Here is a 24,131-nt window from a genome sequence, read left to right as displayed (position 1 = left end):
GGCCGCTGGCAACCAGTGGATTGAGGCGAAGGCACATGGCCACCCCCACAACAAAGAATTATGTAGCCCAAATGGATGAGAAACTGCCCTAGTCCAGGGTCTCATAAGGGCCCAGTGCCCCGCACAGCACCTGACCTGTGGTGAACCTGCAATATGTCACTTTTGGATAAATGAATTTGTGAAAAGACACATTTGTACCTATGGATAAATAAAATCTAGCAGAACTCATAGACAATGAAAACAAACTTGGGAGGGGGAAGGCTGGGAAGGGATAAATTGGGAGTTCGAGATTTGCAGATACTAACTTCTATACATAAAATAGATAAACAACAAGTTCATACTGTATAGCACAGGGAACTGTATTCAATATCTTACAGTAACCTATAATGAAAAGGAATACGAAAACGAGTATGTGTGTGTATGCCTAAAACGTTATGCTGGACACCAGAAATTGACACAGCATTGTAAACTGACCATACTTCAATAAAAAATACATTTAAGAATGTTTTTTAATTTTAAAGAAAGGGAAAAAAATCTAGCAGAGAACACTGCTAAATGCAGTAGTCTCATGGCAGGATGACTGAAGAGTCCTATTTTCCCTCTTTGCTCATCTGTATTTTTAAAAAAATTCCCATGTGGATTTGTATCACTTATCTAATGAAAACTTTATTCAAGGAGGAAAAACCAGGGTAATGTTAGGAAGGCATAAAATGTGTACTGAATCTACAGAGTAATTAAATTCACTTATTCATTTAAACACTATTTATTGATCCCTTGACGTATGCCAGGCATGGTTCTAGGCACCAGGGACACAAGAGTGAAAACAAACCGATAAAATTGCCCTCCTGGAGATTATGTTCTAGCAGAAGGAAAGAATAAAGGATTAAAGGCATAAATATGTGATATTTGTAATACAGCAGAAAAGCTGGTGGTGCCAAGTGCTGTGAGGAAGGGAGAGGGTGTGGTGAGGAGCTGATGGGAGGAGACCTCCCTGAGGAGGTGACTTTTGAATAGGGAGCAGGACATGCAAAGTGGACCAAGTGTGGATGTCGTGTGTGTTTCCAGCAGAGACATGCACACCCTTCTCTGGAAGGTCTTCGTCAAGCTTTGAGAAATGGCAGGAATTCTTATTTTGGAAATGCAGACCATCAAGTTGTCCCCTCTGACGCCTCTGAGGAGGGGCCGATGGTAGTTTCTCAGCAGTGCCTTCCTCTGAGAAGGACTGGAAGGAGGCACAGGTACTTAAAGGCTAGACCTTGAAGGACGGGAAAGAGGTTCTCCCCAGGAACCACAGCGGTTCTTTTCCTATCACTTGCCAGCCATGTGACCTTGGGCAGGTTGCTTAAGCTCTCTGAGCCTCAACTTTCTCATCTGTAAGATGGCTACAAGCACACCCACCACCACTGGGTGAGGGAACCTCGGATGAGATGATATGAGGGAAGCTCTGCAGTAGGTCCTGGGACACAGAGGTGCTGTAGATGTGTCCTTCCTCCCTCCCCTCCTCTGTTCTCAGCATTCTTTTCTCGTTCTTGCCGGTGACTTGAGTGAAGGGGCCCCAGGTTGCAGATGTGAGGAAAATGAAGTCTCCAATTCCACTCTTTCAATAATGGCAAAATGCAGACATAACTGAGCAAAAGTGACGATGTTGTGGTTTTGATCAGAAGCCTACGAGGGCCACTGTTTGTCTTCCCTCCACGAGTCTAGCTAATAAATATGACCGCTAAGGGGAAAGCGCGACGGAGGAGGAGACAGTCTGGGCAAAGGCACTGAGTGAGTCAGTAAGCCGGCAGCTGTTTACTGAGTACCTGCTATTTTCCGGACACCGTCCTAGATGCTGGAGGCACCCCAGCAAACTAAACAGAGAGGATAGAGTGTGTGTGTTCCCACAGAGCTTACACTCCAGTGGCAGGACAGGGGCGATAAACACGTAAACAAATAGAGAAGCTAGTTTTTAGGTCATCACAGGACAGAGAGCTGTGGTAGAAAGTGATGGGGAGGCAGCATCTGACAAGGCAGTGAGGGAGGGGCCTCTATGAGGAAGAACATTGGGGCTGGATCTGAATCATGGGCGGGAGGCAGGCGCACATCTGGGGAAAGCATTCCAAACAGAAGGAAGAGCAAGTGCAAAGGCCCTGAGGCAGGAGCAGACCTGCATGTTGGTGAGATGGAAGGAAGGCAGGTTAGAGAGTGACTGAGGAGGAGAGACAAAGAAAAAGCAGACCATATAGGGTCCTGTAGGCCACGGAACAGAGTTTGCACTGGGTTCTAATTACCAGGCAAACCACTGGAGAGATTTGAGCAGGGGAGTGACATGATCTGATCTGTGCTCTGAAAAGACTTGTTCAGCTGCTCTGGCTGCGACCACCAGGTGTGACCGAAGGCTGGAGTAAGCTGGGTTACACAGTGGTGGCTTGGACCTGGGTGTGGCGGGGAAGAGGTGGGAAGGCTCAGATTTGGGATATATTTGGAGATAGCACCACTAGGACTTGCCAGGGAACTGGACACAAGGGCTGAGGGAAAGAGAGGAGTCAAGGATGGCTTCCTGTGTTTCTCCTGAGCTACTGGGAAGACAGTGACCAAGACATTTGCCAAGGTGGGGAGCCTAGAGGAGAAGGATTGGTGGGGTGGGCTCATGTGGGGATGCCTGTTAGGTATCCTACCTGTGAGGACAAGTAGGCAGGTGGAGTGTGTGTCTGGAATCAGAGGTGAGTGCTGGGAAGTGATGGAATGGAAAGTTAGAGCCTTAGGATTGCCCGGGAGTGGAAACTAATTAATAAGGAGTCAGGGCAGGATGTTCAGGGAAAATAGCCTCTGGGAGCCATGGTTGTGAGGACATCATGTGAATATTAGCCAGGAGCGAAACACCCTCTTGTCTCTGCAGGGAGTGGCCAGCTCGCCTCTGTACGCTTTTCGGGACTGATCCGTGCTTCTCTGGCTCTCTTGTACTCGCAGGTCCTACTGGGTACAGAAGTGCCCATGTGTGTCAGGAAGCCTTAAAGAAATCCGAAGGTTACTTGGAGAGCCCCCAGGGTTGTGTTTGGACACCTGTAGGCTGTGTCGGAACAACCGAAGGGTCTCAAGTGAAAGCCTTGTCTGTATGCAAACCTCCGGGCCCAGTGGATAAGCTGGACTCTAAGACCCTCCTCCTGCCTTGTGGGGCCTCCTCCTCCCATCAGACTAGTGCAAGCCACCCAGCACCTCTGCCCAGGCCTCCTGTAGGGGCCTTTGTCTGGGTCTCCATGTCGTGGGCGTCCAGTCCTGCCACAGCATCTCAGCTGCCCTTCTCAGAGCCCATCACACTCCAGCACTTCACTCTTCTGTTACTTCTCAAATCACCTCCCTCGGCCCTCAACACTCGCCCCGCGGATCTTACAGGACTGACTCCCCCTCCTCATTCCATTCTCACCTCAAATGTCACCATCTCAGAGAAGCCCTCCCTGACTACCCAACACCCTCACCCCTACCACGCACACAGAAGCCTCATTTTCCTATTTGATTTTCTCCAGTGCATGTGTAATTCCCTGGAATGACCGCATTGGCTTGTTTATTCATCTCCACGTTCATTGTCTGTCTCCCCACTGAAGTGTGAGCCCGGGACTGCGGACCCACTCCTATGTCCACAGGGCAGCAGGTGTCCCTATGTGTTTGCTGAATGAAAGATGTGGAATCTCTGTCTGAGGACCCCCAGTCCAGAGGGGAGCAGACAGACTGACAGGTGTCAACTTGGGCTCTTGATCGATGACCTGCGAAGTCTCTTTCCTACTCTCAGTCCCAGATGCCTGTAGCAGCCTCTGCAGCGATGCTGGCCAGCACCCCTCCTCAGAGCCCAGGTCCCAGAGAAAAGAGTGACCCCAAAACTAAGAATTTATCCCTAGACCTGCTTGCCACACAATCCTGCTTTGGAATGGGGAAGGTATTTTTAAATGTTCTTGCAAGTGCCAAAGTGTGTCTTGTTAAAAATAAGGTTTGTGTTCATTGAAATGCCGTTCAGGCTCACCATTCTGTGGTGGTGTTTAAATTAACCACATCATGCACCAAGCGAATTCCAAACAGCCGGTGAATCATTTGGGGCAAAGAAGTTGGGAGCTGATATTTGCTGAAGTTGGATCTTATTTGTGTTCTGTATTTACCTAGCAAACCCTTCTATAGCATTTACTCTGGACCAAGCACTGTTCCATGTGCTTTGCAAATATCAGTGCCTTGACCCTTCCCACCAGCCCAAGATGGTCCCCATTTTACAGTTGAGGAAGTCAAGGCATGGAGTTAAATCGCTTGTGCCCTTAGAGGGGTTTTCGCCAACATTTGGGCCACAGGGAAAACCCTGCTTATAACCTGCCTTTGTGTCCTTTTTAGGAAATTTGGAATCCTTGCAATGTCTAGGTAAGGAATTTCCTGCAGTATTTCTCTTCTTCTCCTGTGGACTTGGCAGCCTTTTGGGGCCCTGCAGACAAATCGCCCAAAGCATCATCTCAAGAGTGTCCTTCTGTGATTCCCCATCACCTCGGCTTTAGGCCAGCCTTCCCTGGCTGGCTCATGCCCCTGCCTTGTCCCAGTTAGCTGGCCCGCCCTTCCGAATTTCCTTCGTGTGCTCTTCCAGATCTCTGCCCTCCCCGCATCCAGCTAAGTGTCCTCTCCCTGAGTGACTCAGCTCACATTCCGCCGCTTCCAAGAGCCTTCTGGGCTGCTGTGGCCCCATTTACCCTCATCTACAGAACTTTTCTTGTGCTGGTGGATTCTACTTGCAGCTTGCAAGCTAGACCCGCTGTGTTTGTCCTGTGTTTGTAATTAGACTGTTCCTGGAATCTAGGACACTGGTGAATTCAAATCCCAGCTCTGCTGCCCCCGGGATACATGACCTTGGGCAAGTCCATTCATCTCTGAGCCTAGGTCTCCACATCCATAAAATGGACGTAGCAGTGGTTTCCAGGTTGCGATGGGGCTGTTGTGAAACGTGACAGAATCATGCACGTAAAACCTCACAGTCTGCACAACCCGTGTCAGAGGTCAGCAAGCTTTCTGCAAAGAGCCAGATAATAGGTGTTTTAGGCTTTGCAGGTGGATTTCTGCCGCAGCTTTTCAGCTCTGTCGCTGTGTGTAAACCACCACAGAGCAATGAAGGTGGCTTTGTTAAAAAAAAAAAAACCTTATTTACAAAATTACAAAAAGAGATGGTGGCCAGATTTGACCTGCAGACTGGAGTTTGCCGACATCTGGTGTATGGAGCAGCCTTTTTATGATTATCTCTGAAATGCTGTAAAGATTAGCAAAGACAAAGCTCTCACTTCCCCCCAGGCATGGAAGTTTCTGCAGAGAGCAAGGCAGGGGAGCAGGAAGGGAAGGGCCAGAAAGAGGAGCTATGGACAGGGGTGAGGCCCAAAGCCCCCGAGGCAGGGGTAAAAGGGAGGAGGCTTGGTGTGCAGGGGCAGTGTGGGAGGGGCTGGCAGTGTCAGTTTGGGCCAGGCCAGGCTGACCTTGAATGCCACACACACTCCTGGCATCACCAATTCTCTTGTGTAACAAGGACTTACTGAGCACCTACTATGTACCACCCACTGTGCACAGTGATGAGGCCACAGGACAGGGAGACACACAGAAACCCCTGCTGGCGAAAGAGCTTAGGTTCCTGCGGAGGAGGGAAAATGAGGCCCAGAGAGTTAAGGGCTCCCTGAGGTTGCGTAGCTGGGAAGCATCCTTTGGTTTGCAGGGCGTTCCAAGGTGACTGTTGCTGCGGTGGGGTGAGCACAGGATTCGGGGTCACACGGACCTGGACTTGGGTTACCCTGTGCTGCCATCCAGCTCCGTCACCTTTGTGACTGTCATCTGAGGCCTGTGACCCTAATTCCCACGGTTGACACAGGATGGTTGGGACCTTGGACCATCCTTGCTGTGAAAGCCCTTGGGTCATGGTTCTGTGAGTCTCCTGGGCCTCACTGTGCCCAGGGTGCCCAGAACTCCCTCGTGCCTTCGTTGAGATTAATAGATTGACTTGTACCACGTTTTTGGAAGGGGCTAGTCAGGGGCTGCACTTTGGGGCAGACTCTCTGAGTCCTGCAGTGAAGGGCAGACACCACCACGCCCCCACCCCCTGCCAGCCGGCAGCAGACTCCTTTCTGGAGGCTGGCTCACAGCATTAGCCCCGTGAGCTCTGAGTCCCTCCCTGTTCGCACTTTTATGGAGCAGGAGATCACAGCCCGAGGACATGAGAGGAGCCACCCCTACTCGCCTGTGACTATGCGCAGGCATTGTGGACTGAGAATCCGCTGGGACCGGCATACTCTTTCCTTTCCTCTTATTCTCAGAACACGCCTGTGACGTGCAAACCACCCCTCCCATCTCTTTCATGTGCGCCCCTCTCTTTCTCTCATTGAGTAAAAGTGCACAGTAAAATAAGCAGCTTGGAAGTGCACAGCTGGATGCACTTTTACCTCTGTTTCTACCAGACACAACCACTGCTTTGACTTTTATCACTGTGGACTAATTCTGCCTACTCTTGAAGCTCACGTCGTAGAATCACGTGGCATGTTCTCCTTGAGTCTGGCTTCTTTCACCAGCAGGTCTGTGAGACTCCTCACATTATCATGGGCATCCGGGCTGTCTTCTTTTTCAGTGCTGTGTAGTATTCCCCCTTTGGGACTCCCTCACATGCTGTTCACCTGTTCTCCTATGGGTGACCATGGCGGGTGTTTCCAGTTTCAGGCTGTTATGAATTAGGTCTCTATGAATATTCATGTCAAGTCTTCGTGTGGACATATATTTTCAGATTTAGGTTTCCTAGAAACTGTCAAAACTTTAACCAGAATGGCTATTCCACTTCCTATTCCCACCAGCAATGTACGAATGTTCCTGTTGCTCCACCTCCTCCTCAACGCTTAGAACATCACGTCATTTTTCATTTTAGCCATTCTGGTGGGCGTGTCATCCTACTCACTTCATGGAAGCAGAAACTGAGGCTCACACCTGCTGAGCCCTTTGCCCTGGACCACACAGCTCTTGATGTCAGTGCAGAAACAGGCTCTGGGAGATTCCGGGACTGTGTCATAGCCAGAGTTCAAGGCACAGAGCTCAGGACAGGGTCTGAACGGAAGAGGTACTTGTATAAGTGTTTTCTGAATGTGAAATGGATGGTTGAAAACCAGGACGCTCATCAGTGGCAGTGATAGGCCGAGCCGGTGCTCTCCCCAGTGGCACAGCGCCTTGGGTGCCCGCCAGCCTCCTTGGGGGAGAGTCCCAGCTCCCTGGTAACCCTGCTCTTCCCAGCCACGCTGCTGGGAACGCGTCCCCGTGAGCTTGCCAGGAAAGACTGTTCTTTTGCGAGCTGGCAGGACACAGTCTACATTCTGCAGCCCAGGGCTCTTTTGGAGTCCCCATCCCAGGGGCTCTGCTATCCCCAGAGTCACTGATTGTTCCTCTCAGGAAAACAGCCTGTTCCAAGGTCAGGAAATTAATGAGGATGCCAGGACTCCTGGTCGGCCCTGGCCCAGGCTTGGGTTTCTAGAGCCCTGAGTTCCCGGGCATGTGCCTTGGAAGCTACGGCTGAGGCCTGGGACACCAAAGGCCTGAGATCCTAGACCAGCTCTGCTACTGTCTTGCTGGGTGACATTGGGAAAGTCACCTTCCCTCTCTGAGCCCCTGTCACCGTGCGTAAAATGGAATGACTACGAAGTCAGGGCAGCCTGGCTGGCGTCAGGGGCTCAAAGGCCTCTCACATTATTTCCTGTGGCAACTGGGTGGCTTTGTTACACTTGAGGAATCACCCAGCCCGGTGCTTCTCAAGTTCTAACGTACACGATTCTCCCAGGGATCATGTGAAGTGCAGGTTCTGACCCATCAGGTCTGGCCTGAGATCCTGGTTTTCTCTCAAGTTTGAGAGAAGTACTGTTGATGCTTTTAGTTTGAGGACCACACTTTGGGTAGCAGGAACCCCAGCATCCCACTTCCAATCCATGTGTTTCTTTAAATCACTTTTTTTTAAACTTAGATTTCTCCTAACCAGTAACATAAATGAACCACTGGTTTGAGGTATCAGGCAGATCTTTTGCCAAACATACAACAAAATGGACACATTACCTATTGACATAAATATGATCCACCCCGGGTTATACCAAGCTCATATCATGGGCCAGTGCTTCAAATGGACTTGGGCCCTTTAAATAACCAGTCTGGTTGAACTTGGCCTGGGTAGTGAGGTGAAATTCAGCTGGGAGCCCTTGCGCTCAGGAGGAAGACATGTATAAAACTGCAGCACAACGGCCCTGCCTTTTCTCAGGTTCCATGTCTGTCCAGTCATGGAGGTCAGCAGAGGGCCTTAGGCACATCTGGAGGCTGACACAGTCCGGAGACCTGGCCATGAGACTTCGCTCTGCCAGCAGCGAGCTGGAGGGCCTGGGCACAGCCTCAACTTCCTCCTTTGGAGAATGAGCACATGAACAGCCATGGGGTAAAGAGCCATTGTGTGCAGAGAGAACCGGGCAGTCCACGTGAAGGGCTTGTTAAGTGCTGACGTGTGCCTTACGGATAAGGGATGATTTAACATTTTTCTACCTTGTTGGAAACCAAACACGTGGGGGTCTATAGGGCCCAGACTTTGGACTGTTTCCAGAAGTCAGATTCTCCCTAAGTAATCAGCTCTCCTCAAGGTTATCCTAGAAGGCTGTAGATTTGGGCAAAATCCACCGCCTCTGGGATTCTATACAGATGCCCCACCACAGACACAGAGCCCCAATGTAAGTTTCCTGCATCCCTGCTCCCTTCACAGACCCCCATGTCCCCATCTGAGACCTTCCTCTCCCGAGGCCATTCCCTGGGCTTGCACATCTCCGGGTCTGCTCCCACAGGCCCTCCTCCATCCATCAGAGAAGTGTCTTCCCTCCTTCTCTCCACTTTCAGGCCCCAGCCTCCACTCCCCCATAGCCACATACGTGCTCTGTTCTATCTCTGACTTCTCAATATGCATATATACACCCGTCTTCACTCTGATCTGCACTCATCACTTGTCCATGTGGTATGAGTGTGTATGTGTGTGTGCGTGTCTGGTGGCTCTGGTGCCTGCTAACTGGAAAGCTAGTCCTCCCTGACACTCAGTGCTTTCCCCAGTGATGTCTTAGGGTCATTGTCTCATTTAAGCCCTATATGCCTCAGTTTCCTCATCTACAAAATGGGCATAACATAAGCCCCATAGGGGCTTCCCACCTTCCTGAGATAAACCCCCTGCCCAGCAATTGTGGACTGTGGTTCAGACAGTTTTTCCTGGTGATAGAGCCTGGGTAGGGGGTGGGGGAACATCACCCCGACTCCCAGGGAGCACAGACTGTACTGTGACCCCAAGCACGGAGCAGTCAGGAGGGGGTGGCCTCACCAAGGATTGAGAAATGCTGTTGTTTCATCAGAGGCCTGGTGGACTTGGGGGGCCTGGGCATGTCCCAGCCCTGCAGGCTCCAAGAGGCAGGCCCCGGAGGCAGGTCAGTAGCCCCTTGTGAATTGGCAGTGGGAGCTGTTCCCACTGCACACCCTGCAAGGGACAGACAAGCCAAGTGGCCCACCCTCACCTCCTCCCCCCGGTCTCCCTCACCCACACGTCCTCCCCTGGCCCTCCCAAGTCTCCCACTCCCTCCCCACCCTGCAGAGACCCGCTTATTCTTTTTAAGTGAATATTGTAAGCTCTACCAGGTTCCTTACACTCATAACCTAGTTTAATCTTAAAAATATCCTGCAAAGTAGATATTATTTTTAAATATCTCTTCTCCATGTTATGCAAGAATATAGGTATAATGAAACCTAAAGAACAGTTAGAAATTAGAGATGAGGAAAGATAAGAAAATAATAGTCATGCAAAATATCACACTCATTTGTCAAACAGAAACCGAGGCTCACACACATCCACAAAATGACTCATTTGAGGTCACTCCGTTGGCGAGTCCCAGAGCTGAGGTTTGGATTGGGTCTGGCTGTTTCTATGATCCCACGCTGCCTCAATCTCAAGCTACTTTTCTAAAAGATTTTCAATATAGAAACCAACAATATAGAATGTTTTTTAAATAGAAGGAAAACTATGGCCACTATCATATTTTGTATTCCCTTCTGGCCTTTTTCTTATTCTATTATTATACAGATAAGATTATGAAGTACAGCCAATTTTATATTGCACTGGTTTTACTCTGGCTCATTTCTCAGTGTTCTCATCTGGAAAGTGGGGTGATAATGGAGCCGACCCTGAGAGCTTGGGGCGAAGGAGGGAGGACATCCTACAGGCAGAGCATGGGGCCCAGCTCTGGGGAGTCAGTGCTCAGGCAAAGCAAGCGTGCACATTACAACTGATTCTAACTGGCCCCGCCCCGTCCTAGAATGTCGAGTCCATCTACTGTGATTTCTGTGTTGCTGGACAACAAGGGGGCTGATACATTTTTTGTTTTAAGTGACACAGCAATGAGCTAGATCGTGGCCTCACATTACTTTACGTGACTGCCTCCAGCATCCAGTGGAATGGACTCTACACAGAGGTAGAGGAAGAGAAGGGTGAGTGCTTATTGGCCACCAGTGGTGTACTTAGTATTGGGCCCGATACATTGACCTTTGTCTCCCTTCATTCTCCCAAGTCTGAGGTTTATTATTCCCATTTTACAGACAAGGAAAACTGAGGCTCACGCAGAAAAAAATGAAGAAAATAACTAGCTCTCTATTATCTAAGACTCTTGATCAATTACAGCATCACTTTTCTTATATGACACTTTAAAAAGAAAGCAAACACACACACACTCCTTTAAAGCTTTTAAAAGAAAACAAACTCCACATGCCTGCTGGCATCCGTTTGGGGGTAAATCTAGGAGTAGTTCACCCCCGCCTTCTTCCCTAGCCCTGGCTGGACAGGACCTGGGGGCTGGAAGGGGGCTCAGTTATAAAAGCCCAGAGTCCAAGAAAGACAAAATTCCTGTGTGGCTTCTGGCCCCTAAGACAGGAACCAGTGTGTGTGTTGGGGGCTGGGCAGCGGGGACGCCAGCAGGCCAGCATGGGTGTGGGCCTGGGATTTGGGAACCCTGGTTGTCCTTCCATCTCTACCCCCTCTCTGTGTGACCTCAGGTGAGCCCGTTTGCCTCTCTGGGCCTTGATTCCCCACTTGCCAGGAAGCCTCAAAGGGATCTTCCAGCCCTGACATGTGGTGGTTTTTAACAATGAGTGTATGCAGAGTATTTTCAGCTGTTTTCCTTAAGATCCTCAATTAAGATCATAGAAGAGAGTGGAATGAGGGGGTCAGAGAGCTTTCACCTGGTTTCCTCCACCTGCGCCTTGTGGGCTGTGTTTTGCACTAAACAAGAAAGAATTCCATGCAAAGGAAAGAAAGGGGTCTGGCCCCTGCTCCATGCTTCTGAGGTTCTTTCTAAGGCCCAGATCCCAGTTACTGGGGCCTGGCCTCTGCTCCGCACACGAGGCCCCCTCTTCCTCCCAGGTCACAGTGGGAACCGGGCGCATGCTCAGCTCCAAGTCGGCAGGGAGAAGAGCCAGCGTTTCCCTGTGTGGAGCTGGCCTTCTCACACAGGGAGGAGGTGCTCTGTCATGCCTCTTTCCCAGCTCAGCCACCAGGTTCAGCAGGGCCAGCACTTCCCAGGCCCCAGGACATCCTGAATCTGGGCATTCTGGCTCCAGAGCCCGTGCCCTTGGCCATCTGGCTGCGTGCGTGAGACTTAGAGGAGGGGCTGTAGTGCTGCCTGGGGCAAGGGGAAGCCTGCCCAGAGATGGAGCATTTGAGCAGGAGGGCCCTTAGTGGGCATCCACCAGGGCCTGGAGGGAAGGAAGTCTCAGAGAGCAGGGGTGATCCGATAGGAGGGTGCAAAGTGTGTTGAAGGCACAGCTGAGGATGGGAGTGGTGTTAAAGGCCACATTAGAAGGAGGAGATGGAGGGAAAGTCATAGATGGAAAGGCTGATACAGGCAAAACCCTGGAGTTTGCTCGGAGATGCCCGCAGCCTGGCAGGTCCCCCAGGCAGAGGAATGAATCGCTCTGCTCTAGGGAAGCTCACCAGCCCCCACAGAAACACCCACAGACACTGCCGTGTTCGGGGCCTCCCAGTACACAGCCCACCCTTCACTAATCACCCCCACCCCAGTTCCCAGTCAGCCATGGGTGCTTCTCCCCTAAGAGGAAATAGACATCCAGGCTCAGCAGGCATCTGAAGGAGCAGGGACCAAAACAAGGAGAAAAGAACCTCAGAGAAAATAGAGATGATACAGGAAGCAGAGGATAGTAGCCCAAAAGCACTGAAATTAACATCTCAGAGAGGTGAGATACTGCACCTGGGAACCAAAGAGGCAGTGGAAGGACCAGTGGGAGAACAAAAAGAACTCCTGGAAACCAACTTTTAAAGTCGCAGGAACGAATATTTTAATAGGATGTGTAATGGGGAGAAACAGGCAGGATGTGGCTACTGAATGGCTGTTCGGAAGGACTGGTAGGAGAGAGGGAGAGGCTCCTGGATTTGAGAAAATCCGGCTGGGCAGGGCCCATGTTTGCTGAGCTGGCAGCTCATGGAGGAAGAGCAGGTTGTGGGAGGCCAATGATGGATTGATTGTAAATGACTTGGGTTGGAGGGAGATTTATCAGCAAAGAAGCAGAGGGTTGGAACCCAGTGAGAGGAAGCCGTTGCTCTCGGAGTTCCGTGCTTAGTGCCTCACAGGACATCTCTACCTCAGCCAGCTCTTTTCAAAGGGAACCCCCCAACCCAGCCTCTGAGATGCTTGTTAACAATGCGGCTTCCCAGGTTTGCCAGGGCAAAACCTGGAGGTGAGAATATGCATTTCAACAAGCTCCCTGGGAGCCTGTTACAGACTAAAGTGCGAGGCCCACTGGTCTCAGGATGGGGAGGCAGACAGGGACCCAGGGAAGAAAGAGAAATTAGGATGAAGGGAGTGAACAGGAAATAGAGGTATGTCTAAACCCAGGAGGACAGTCCTGTGGTGCTTTCTGCCATCCTGGTGCGGTAAAATTATTACTGATTTCAAAATAGCAACAGCTCTTCAGTATTCAGTAGCAAAATCATGGATTCAGGAAGCAATTAACATAGATATTCAATCAATTATTCATCGCCTTACAAATATGTAGCAGTAATCAAGTTGGCTTTTTAATATGTATTCTTTTCTTTTAATTAACCCTGTCTAAAACTGGAGTAAAGATCCCATGCAGAAATATATTTGGCTTAATTAAAAAAAGGAGGGGGTGGGAAACAACATTTTATCTCCTTGTCACGTGTTAAAGGAACCCGCAGGCAGGAATTGCTTTGGGCCCTGGTTGACGTCTTGGACACGTGGTTTGAGATGCACCAGGAATCCCCAGCTCCTGTCTGCAGGTGCCTGAGATTCCACAGTTAGTGGTTAGATGAAGCCTTCTTGTGTCCCCGTCTGTGGCAGAAGAGAAAGCCCACTAAACTAGGAGTCAGGAGACCCAGCTTCCAATTTTAGATCTGCCACCAAGTTACTGAGTGACCTTGGTGTTGCCTCTCTGAGCCTCAGCTTCTCCCAACGAGGGGACTAAAGTTAGACTCTGCTGACCAGTCTTTTAGCTCTGACTTCATTCTCCTCATTACATTACCACTGCAAATGCCTGTTAGTATGAATGAGTTCATGCCCCTTCCTTTGGGAAGTGAGCAGAGAGGCCAGGCGTTATCACTCCAGAGTCATTCCCTGGGGGCTTAATTGATCACCCCTTGCTGGGTGGTTGGAGTATGTAGTTTCATTTCACACCTCCTCCTGCCTTTTAATAATTGCTAACATTTATTAAGAACTCCCTATGTAATATCAAACTTACCATTTTAACCATGTTTAAGTGTACAGTTCAGTGGCCTTAAGTATATAGTCAGCCTTGGGTATCTGTGGGAGACTGGTTCCAGGACCTGCCGTAGATACCAGAAGCCACAGTCAGCCATCCTTACCTGTGGTTCTGCATCCATGGATTCAGACAACCACTGATCATAAACATAATACTATACTCATTGAAAGAAATCTGAGTATAAGTGAATCCACACAGTTCAAACTCAGTGTTGTTCAGGGGTCAACTGTATCCACATTGCTGTACAACCGTCACTACCATCCATCTCCAGAGATTTTTATCTTCCCAAAAACAAACTTAACTAAGAATTTTGGGTGGATTATTTTCACTGAATCCTCACTACAGTTCTGATAGTGTCTGTTATTATCCCCGTCTATCAGTTAAGCATGGCCAGCGTAATGCTGTGTAACAAACAACCCCAAAACCTCAGCCAGATACAAGGGTAAGCACTTCTTGACCTCACAAGTCTGCAGGTGGACTGGGGGTTGGCTGATCTAGGCTGGTTCCACTTGTCTCTGAGCCTATCTCTGGAGCTAGCAAACTCATTAAGGGAATGTTCTTCTCATGTGATGGCAGAGGCACAAGGGGGCAGATGGAAACCTGCAGTACCTTTTAAAGTCTAGATTCCAGCTGGTACCCCTCAGTCCATTGGCCAAAGCAAGTCACGTGGCCAAATGCAAAGCCTGGGGCCAGGAAACTGGCTGCACTCCTTGAATGGAAGTAACTGGAAAGTCACTCAGCAAGAGGCATGAATCCAGGGAAGCTCAAGAATGAGGGCCAATTATACAGCCTTCCATAGCTCCACTGTAGAGATTACTAATTCCTACCTCACAGGTCATTTAAAGAATCAGCCAGGATGCCTGGGAAGTCATGCAGGACACTGCTGGGTGCAGAGGAGAAGCCCGACAGTGCTCACTTCCTTTAGGTAAGGATTCATCCCAGGTGCACTTATATAAGGGCGCCCCCACCACGGTGGTTTCAACTTTCTTCAACAGTTTACTTTTTGCTTGGTCTACTCCATCCAAAGCTTTTCGCTTGGCATCCAGTGCTTTGGGAGCTGAGCTTGAACACCCTGGCCAAGCTTACCTGGCTCTTCTCACCTTCCGAGCCGCCATCTCTTGCTAGATTGTTTGCTGCATACCTGTGTCTGTGCTTTTGTTCATGTGGACTTCTTCATGGAAACCACTGGGCTTGTGCGTCCGGGTCAGGGCCTCCTCCTGCAGGCCATCTGTCACTGGGGACTCCACGTGGAGAACTGCTCCCTTGGCCTGAGGCAGGACAGCTGGCTTTCACAGCCCCTGGTCACCTGCCCCACCCCAAGCATTCCTGCTGAAGGTTCTGCCCCTGGAGTCACTGGCCAGTCCTCTCTCCCAGAATCAAGGGCCTTCCCCGGCTTCTACTCATTTCATGGCGCTGGGAAGGCATTGACCCCCTGGGCATCAAGTCAGTCTTGGGAGTATCTCCTCCTCTTCACCTGGGTAATCACAGCACAGAATTTCCAGCCACGTCCCCTCTCGACCCCTGGAGTTTCAGGCTGAGCTCTTGGGGCATCTGAACCGTGGAGAAATTTCTCTCTTTTCATCTGAGGCCTGAGATGGATGAAAAGAATGAAGTAGGCCAGCTCACTGACCCAGAATTTTATATTTAAACCCAGCTTTGCGTATGTGCTTCAGTAATGACAGTGAGAATTTATCTTCATTAAGGACCAGGGAGCAGGGTGGGCTCAGATGGGCAAAGTGAGCCTCTCTGGGCACAGCAGAGGGAGGGGCCTTTCAGGCCTGGGTGAAAGTGGTGGGGTGCTGAGGGGGCTGGGAAGTCGTGGGAAAAGCGATCTGTCCTTGGAGGGGCAGGAAGCCCTTGGCTCTCGGCCGGTGGAGCATCAGGCTGGGCTCCAGCAGGGCCAGCCTGTGCCAGCTCATGCTCAACATGCCAGAGAGTTTCCATGTAACTCTCTCCACCAAGAAGCAGCCTTTGTGTTCACATAATTTTGACCAGAGAGAGTGTAGTCTTCCTTCTTCCCCTTGCCTTAATTATGGGGAAATACCAGTTGGGATAGTTGACAAGGATTTCATTGTTTCAGGTGCAACAGCTAGGACCCGTTCCAGGCTGCTGGGAAGACACTGATTTCTTAAAATCACAAACAATGGACCAAGCAGACCCCATGGCTAGGCAGAGTGAGTGGTCGCCTTAGTGATGTGACCTGAGGGGTGCCAGGAAGCTTCTTCCCCCGTTGCAAATCCCACCCACTCACCAGATTGCTGCTGCCTGCAATTCAACCGTCAGCACTTGAGTTATCAAATCATAAAATGTCAGGTTGTAATTAGCCTTGGAACCTGTCCAGTTCAATGTCCTGGCTCAAAGTGCTCCCGGAGGGTACCTGAACAGGCCCCTTATTTTAGAGTAAATCCCTGGCAGAGCAGGGTTCGAGTCCAAGGGGTGAGACTCTCCATCCAGTGCAAAATTCCTGACACTGGTGTCTCTCACTTTGCTGTGCATCTCAATCGCCCAGGGATTTTTGTTAAAAATGCGCATTCTGGGTCAGTAGGTCTGGGATGTGGCCTGAAATTCTGCATTTCTGACAAGCTTCCTCATTCAATCCTGGGAGGGATTTTTTTATCCCCAAGGAAGGGGGGCATTGGCCAAGGAATGCAGGCTGCCTCTGGATGATGGAAAACACAAGAAAACAGATTCTCCCCTGGAGCCACCAGGGAAGAATGTGGTCCTGCTGCCACTTTGATTTTAGCCCAGTGAGCCCTGTGTTGGAATTCTGACCCACAGAATTGTGAGATAATGCATTTGTGTTGTTTGAAGCCACTACACTTACAGTAATTTGTTATGACAGCAACAGGGGGAAAAAATGCAGAATTCGGTGCCCAGAGTGGGTTGTGGCTTTGAAACTGGGCAGAGGGCAGAGGCTGGAAGAATTTTAAGATGTATGGTAGAAAACAAAACAAAACATAGTTTTCCTTGACCATACTGTAGAAACATGGTTATTAACAACTCGATTAGTGATGACTCATAGGAAATGGGGATCTTACTATTGGAAACCGGAAGAAAGGGGAACCTTGTTATAAAGGGACAGAAAGCTTAGGAGTTATGTGGAAAACAGAACTTGTAAATGGTGAACTTGGATGTTTAGCTGAGATTTCCAAGCAAAGTGTTGAAGGTATGGCCTGCCAGTATCTTCCTGCTGCTTAGAGAAATATGTGAGCAGAAAGAGATAGATTTCAGAGAAGAATTTTTAAACAAAAAGGAAGCAGAGCTTGATGATTGCCTATCTTACTGAGAAAAGTAAGCCAAAATTAAGAGGTTCACTGTCAGGAAATCGTGCTCTGGAGAAAAGGCTCAGTGTGCAGCTGTACAGCTTTCTGCTAACACCTTAGAAAGATCAAAAGTTCAAAGTATTCAGCCACACAAAAGGCTCTTTGAGATTAAGAGCGTGAGCCACAGATCCCCTCAATCAAACCCAGGAGTATCTCAGAAGCTTAAGGATGTGTTTCTTCAGCCATCTCAGCAAATGCCAAAAATAAATAAGGGATTTTCTAGGAAAGGCATGTGGCTCCTCTTGCCTAATGGTGTGACATACACAGGAGACCCACAGGGTTCTTAAGGATGTTACACCAGCAGAAACACTGTCAGATTGGACTGAAAGAGAACATGAAATGAAAGTAGGCTGTCAGATGCCCAAAATTCTACTGACAAGACACCAGCTGATAAACTGCTCATCTGCAAGCATGCTACCTTTTATGAGAAAGGAAGGATGACGCAGAGGATGGGGAGGCAAGCCCATACGGAATAGCCTCAAGCCATAGAAGATTATTTCTAGACCTTGAGGCCTAATGGAATTTGCCTGGCTGGATTTCAAAATTGTGTTGGACCGTGGACTCTTTTTTCCCCTCCATTTTTGAGCAGGAGTGTCTATAACTGTTATGCTCTGTCTATCCATCATCATATTTAGGGGACAAATAACTTTTTCCTTTAGAGAAATTATGCTCCAGGATGGATCATACCCAGTGGTATGATCACACCCCAATTTACATGATTTAGCTGATGACATTTGAGACTTTGGAGCTGATGAGCTTCAGATGAGATTTTGAACTTCAGATTTGCTGCTACAATGGGATGAGAGTTTGGGGGACCTTGGGATGGAGTGAATGTATTTTGCAAGTGGAATAGATATGAATCTTAGTGGGTCACAGGGCATCCTGTCATAGAATAATGGCCCCAAATTCACACCCTAATCCCCAGCACCTGTGACTATGTTACCTTACATGGAAAAAGGTTGTGATTAAGGTTCAGGAACTTGAGGTGGGGAAGAGTAACCTGGATTATCCAGGTGGGCCCAATCTAATCATATGAATTCTTAAAAGTAGAGAACCTTTCCTACCTGTGCGCAGAGAGATCCCTGACAATGGGAAAAAGGTCAGAGAGTCATGACATTTGCTGGCTTTGAAGATGGAGGAAGAGTGTGTTGGTCAGAGAGTTACATTCTACCTCTAGAAGCTGGAAAAGGCAAAGAGACAGATTCTCCCCTAGAGCCCTCAGAGTGAACACAGCCCTGCGAACACCTTGATTTTAGCCCCATGAGGCCCCTGTTGGAATTCTGACCTATGAAATTGTAAGGTGATCAATTTGCATTGTTTGAAGCCACTAAATTTGTGATGATTTATTAGGGCAGCAATAGAAAACTAAGCAACTTGCCAACAGCGGCACAGCTCATGTAGAGATGCTGCCAGTACCTGGATCCTTCTAGTCCCCATGCTTTTGTTCTTGACCTGATAGTGAACTTCTTCCTGGTGGAAGTTAGCACTGACCTCTTTCTATGGGGCCTCTCATTTTCATTATAAATGCCCCTGAGCAAGTAACCTGCAAAGTGCTGGATCTGCCTGGATTTTAGACTGAAAACCACAGAGACTGGCCCTGGGTAATTTTGGCAGAGAAGGAATTTATTTAAAGCACACTGGGCCTTGCAGGAAAGCCTCACAGCAAAGGCTGGGAACCAGGCTCAGGGCTGCATGACCAGTATGGAGGCGCCACACCGCACAGTGGAACCAGCATGGAGAAGACCCGCTTCCAAGTTCACTGCCTCCATGTTCCCTACCTCCCGTGCCAGGTCTAGGGTGGCTGTGTCTGGACAGTGGAGCCCAGGTCTTGTGCCTGACCCTGTGCAGGAAAGGAGGTGGGGAAGCCAGTCACTGGCATTTTCAGCTTCTTGAGTGGGAGGGTGGCTCTGAGTCACAAGGTAGGAAATTCTCCAAATTCAGGAGAGAGCTTGGGCACCAGGAGGCCGAAGTAAATGACAGGTGTTCCAGGGACAATGTGATGGGTTAGGCTGGATTTTAAACACAAGTCCTATGTTCAAAATAAGCCATAAAAAGCACACCCCCTCATACGCCACTATTCAGCTTCCCAATTTTATTTCCTCTCTTTCTGCTCCTGGAAATTCCCCAGAGTCTCTTGGCCAAACCAGGTGTCCCAGCCTGTACTTGTAAGACAGAGGCAGCAGGTAGAGGCGGCCCCGGGGGATGTGAAGAGGGGTGTGTGCTGTGAGCCCCAACAGCAGGACGCTTCGCTTCTTGGGTCTTGCCTCCTCCACCGTCACCCCAGCAGGCTGAGCCCGAGCTCCTTCCAGCTCAGACGCTCCCCCAGGCTCTGAATGGCTCAACCTAATCCTTTTCCTTGAACTCACTCTCACCATTTAAACATCATCCTTAGCTTTGTTATCAGGAATACTATCCCAGAGGTCAGAGTTTACATTCTAGTCATATTTTTTTCTGGTTCATTCAAGTCATTCATAACTACCAAAATAAGAAGAACTGAGTGGCAGGGCAGCATCTAAACGCACTGGTAGCACTCTTTGGGAGAGGAAATAGTCGAGTCCTGTTTCTACGCCTTCCTCCCTGGGAACCCCGGGCGAGTCACTTTACCTCTCCAAGCTTCTGTCTCCTCACCTGCAAAATAGGCTGCGTTCTTCCAAGTAGGATGTGTGTGAGGAGTGGAGCCAGTTAGACTGTATCACCTGGAGAACAGGACAGTGCCTTGCACAGAGTAGGCGCTCCATCAAGGGCGGCTGTTGTGTTCACGGTTGTCACTTTGTCATCGTTACTCTTGGGTGGAGCGTGGGCTCTAGAGCCACATAAGGGTTGGACGCCTGGTTCTGACATCCCTGGAATGTGAGCTCAAAAACTCATGTCGCCTCTCTGAGCCTGAGTCTCCTCACCTGGAACAAGAGGACGCCGACGCCACGTTTGGGGACTTAACCAGAGCTCAGTCGAAACAGGCAGGCTCTGCAAACAGCCACACTGTGGTTTCCTCTGGCCTGGTGGTTGTTTCCTGTTGATGGCAAATCTCTATCTTTTTTAAACCTGACACTGGTCTGTTGGTAGGTTTTGCCTGTCTGTTGTTCAAAGGAAAATGAGGCAGGGAAAATGGAAAACCGCTTGCCTGCATTCTGAAAAGCGGGGACCATGCAAATGGAGAGAGATGGTTTTAGGGTCGGAACACATTCCAGGCATCATTGGAGCCGCTAGTAGGGGTGTTGCCTGATCTTACTGGGGAAGTCACGTGCGACACTCACACCAAACAGGAGGCGATGGCTCCCCAGGCCTCTCTCCCAGAAGGATGTTTCTGAAGCAGTGGGAGCCAAAAATAGCAGGTGGTAATCTGATTGTTCGACAGTCAGAGTTGAGGTGTGAGAAGCAGTCTTCCCTGAGTTCCAGCCACCTGAACTGTGGCTCTATAGATCTAAAACTTTAGGTTTTCTCTGGCCCTTACATTCAGGAGGTTTTTCTTCCTTTGAATATCAGGTGTGTGGATTTTCACACCACAGGCCACCTAACCCCTGATCCCGCCAGGGGCCTGAAATCTCCTGGACCTGTGAGCCTTAGGAGCATGGGTGGGAGAAGATGGGAGCAGGCTGGCTTAGCTACAGGATCACGGGTCCAGGAAAGTGCCCACCACCCTCCCCAGCCTCCCCTTCGAGGGATGAGCAGAGGCAAAGGGCTGCCTTTCATTCAGTACAGCTCTGCCCCTGCTGCTGGCAGGGCCTGCAGCTTCAGGGACACGGCCTGGGCCTTGGCCCCTAGAAGGAACCAGCCCACTTTCCCTGGTTCTCCTTCCTCTCCTGAGAGACAGAGCCTGTCCGCAGCAAAGGGCCTCTTCCCCTAGCGTTTTGCTCACTTTGGAGGAGGGCAGGGCTAATTTTTGGAGTTCGCCAAATGGGAGATGTTATCTTAGCCCTTCTCCAAAGACTGTCCGGGCTGCCTCCTTCACACAGTGCTCTCCCTTCCCGTTGACCCTCCAGGACAGTAGGACCACTCACTGACGCTCCATGTGAGCTCGATAGCCACTCACTCATCCTCTGAGCACTGCTAGGTGCTGCGGACCAAACACAGTCTTGGCCTGTGGAGGGTTCCCACCTGTCCCTGTTTCCACATCCAGTCCCCAAGCCCAGCTCATGTTCCTCATGTTCATCATCATAATAAATAGAAATAACAGGGGTGGTCGAGCTAACACTTGCTGAGAACTTGCTGTGGCCGGAGCAGCTCTGTAAAGCACTTTGCATGAGTTTTCTCATGAAAATCTCACAACTCACTAGTGAAGCAGCCCCTGTTATCATCTCTGTTTTACAGAGGAGGAAACTGAGACTCAAAGAAGTCATACGTCTTGCCCAAGGCCACATAGCTGGTAAGTGGGGCCATCAGACGGCCGAGAGCCCGGCTGGCGAGCCCTTTCCCACATCTGTGCCTCTCCTGTCGGCATGAACAAAGTCAGGATTAGCAAATGCAGGTCTCATTTGGCCTCTTCCTAACACAGGAGACGTCATTATTCTGATTGAGTGCTTCCAGAAACTGAGGCTCAGAGAGGTCGGTGGAATTCCCTCGGGTCACCCAGCTGAGACTTTGGTTCCAGGACTTCCGGTTGCAAAACTCCTTTTGCCGTAACACATGGCCCCTTAATTCCAAAAGGGCATTTTGTCCTTCAGTGGGCTTTGATCAGCTCTGGTCAGCATGAAGTCTCGTAGGTTGCGGAATATGCCTGGAGTCCCTGGCCTTATCAGACTCTGGCTCGGAGGCGGGCCTGGCATCAGAAGAATCAGTTCTGGAAGGAAGTGGTTCAGTCTGGCTATTAGTGGGGAGAATGAGAAGCATGCTGCGTTGTGACAGTGGCTGAGGGCTGCTGGCATTTATGGGCAAGGATCGGGGGTGTTACAGGTCCCGTGGCGCACGTGGACCTGTCCCAAGTCTGACAGTGGTCAGTGTCTCGTAGGACGTTGATGTCGGTGAGGGTCCTCTGTTCATATCTAAGCCCAGAACCTACTACCTCTGTGTTACACGTTGACACTTGATAAAATATCATGGAATTTCCAGCAGTGAAACTACCAAGTCAATCAAGGGAAATCTGTATTTCTTTTTGTTCAGAACTTCACCAACAATTGTCCCCAGTCTAAAACTCAGGACCAGCAACGTCACCTATGGTTTTTGAGATGCTGATACAACAGCCCTATCTGGGTTAGTAGCTGTCACACTTCTGATGATTCAGTGTCTACATAAGAATTTATTTATTTAGCATTCACTTCAGAATGCCAAGCATAAAGAGTTGACAACACTCAGTTGAACGGTGTCATCTCTTCCACACCGTTCATCCCCAGTAAGATCCATTGTCTACGGCTTCATCGCGTCTTCTGGCATTGTCACAGCCAGTCGTTGTGGTGTGGATGTGTGCGTTGTGTTATAGATGCCTTTCCTTCCACCTCTGTATGAGAGTTGGGCATTATAAGCCTCTTGAATTATGTGTATTGCTAGGTTGTATTAGCCATGAATTTGCTTTCTAGATAGTGAAAAGGGTATTGGATCAGATGGGGGCTAGAACCACTGGCATAGTGGACAGAAATGGGGTAGTGGATGCTGCCCTGGTTAGCTGGGACCTCAGATACAAGCAGGACCTTTAGCACTTACCCTAGGCCTCCAAAGTCATCTGTTTAACTCGGTTCCACCACTGGACTAGCAGGTGAACAGTAGGTGTTGACAGATAATGGGTGATGGGCACATGGATGGACAGAAAAGTGAGTGAATAGACGGATGGGTGGGCAGGTGGGTGCACAAATGGAGAGACAAGTGGATGGGTGGATGGGGTAGGTGGACAGACAGGTGACTGAGTGGGTGGGTGGATGGATGGATAATAGGGGTTGGTGGACAGATGGGTAGACAGATGGGTGGGTGAGTGCACAGTCAGGTGATGAACAGATGGCCTGATGGGTGGACAGATGTAGTGGCTGGACAGACACAGATGGATGGGTGGATAGACAGATCGGAAGGTGGGTGGGTGGACAGTCAGGCAAGTGGGTGGTTAGATGGAAGGATGGATGGATGAAATGAGGGAAGGTGGAAGATGAGGCACAGAGAGGTTTACTCACTTTCCCAAAGTCACACCGCTAGTCAGTAGGATTGGAACCCAGGCAGTCTGACTCCAGAGCCCATTCTCTTAATCACTACATTGCACTGGATGAAGTAACTTGCCAAAGTCACCAGTTAGGAATAAGTGAAACCAAGATTTGAACCCAGGTTTGTCTGCCTCATTACTACCCCCAGGGACTGAAGACTGGAGAAGAACACTGGGGTCAGTGAATTCTGTGGGAGCCTGGACCTAGTCCTCGGGCAACCAGGGAGCTGGCAACGGGTTTTGTGTAAGCCTGGCCATCACAACATCACTTCTGAGTTTAGAAAGACAATTCTTCTGGCAACATAGTGGCCAGGTTTTAGGGGAGTCTATCCATCAGGAGGCTGTTGTAGTAATAGTCAATGAGGAGTTGAGCCAGGGATACAGCTGAGGGGGCAGAGAAGCAAGAATGAATTCAGGAGGCTTCCAGAATTCAAGTTGTCAGGACCTTGGTGACTAAACCCATGTGAGAGATGAGAACCATTGGAAATCATAGAGGTCCATATGACCTTGAACATAGTCACTTCCCCTTCCTGAATCTTGCCTGCTGCATTGAATGTATTAGTTAGGGCAGTAAAGGCTGTGCTGCTATAACAAAAAGACCCCCATATACTGTGGCTTAACCAAGCTAGAAGCATTCTTCTAGTGTAACAGGTGGCTGCTCCAGCCTGACTTAGAGGCTTTGCTCCACAAAGTCACGCACTGACCCAGGTTCCCTCCCTTTCATTGCTCTGCCACCTCTGAGGTTGTTGCTCTCATCTGCATGGTTGAGGCTGGGTCCCAGGCATATCACATTCCAGCTCACAACGAGGGGGACCAGGTGGAGGAAACATGCCCAAATGTCTTAAGTCAAGATCTAGAAGTGACACACATGGTTTCCA

General features: G+C 49.7%; 1 protein-coding gene across 5 annotated transcripts in view; it reads left to right on the top strand.

Annotated features, from left to right (window-relative positions):
• The window catches only part of ATP2B2 (ATPase plasma membrane Ca2+ transporting 2), a 331,142-nt gene that overhangs the window by 98,337 nt on the left and 208,674 nt on the right, over positions 1-24,131 (top strand). Inside the window, exon 3 of one of the 5 annotated variants that reach the window (XM_072941851.1) lies at positions 21,444-21,498. The exons of the other annotated variants lie outside the window; for them this stretch is intronic. The gene's annotated coding sequence lies outside the window, so the exon portion shown is untranslated. The remainder of the gene's footprint in view (positions 1-21,443; positions 21,499-24,131) is intronic. 5 annotated transcript variants of the gene reach the window in all.

This window comes from Vicugna pacos, chromosome 17 (genome assembly GCF_048564905.1).
Source record: "Vicugna pacos chromosome 17, VicPac4, whole genome shotgun sequence".
NCBI classification, from domain to species: Eukaryota; Metazoa; Chordata; class Mammalia; order Artiodactyla; family Camelidae; genus Vicugna; species Vicugna pacos.
This window is presented reverse-complemented; position numbering and strand designations above follow the sequence as displayed.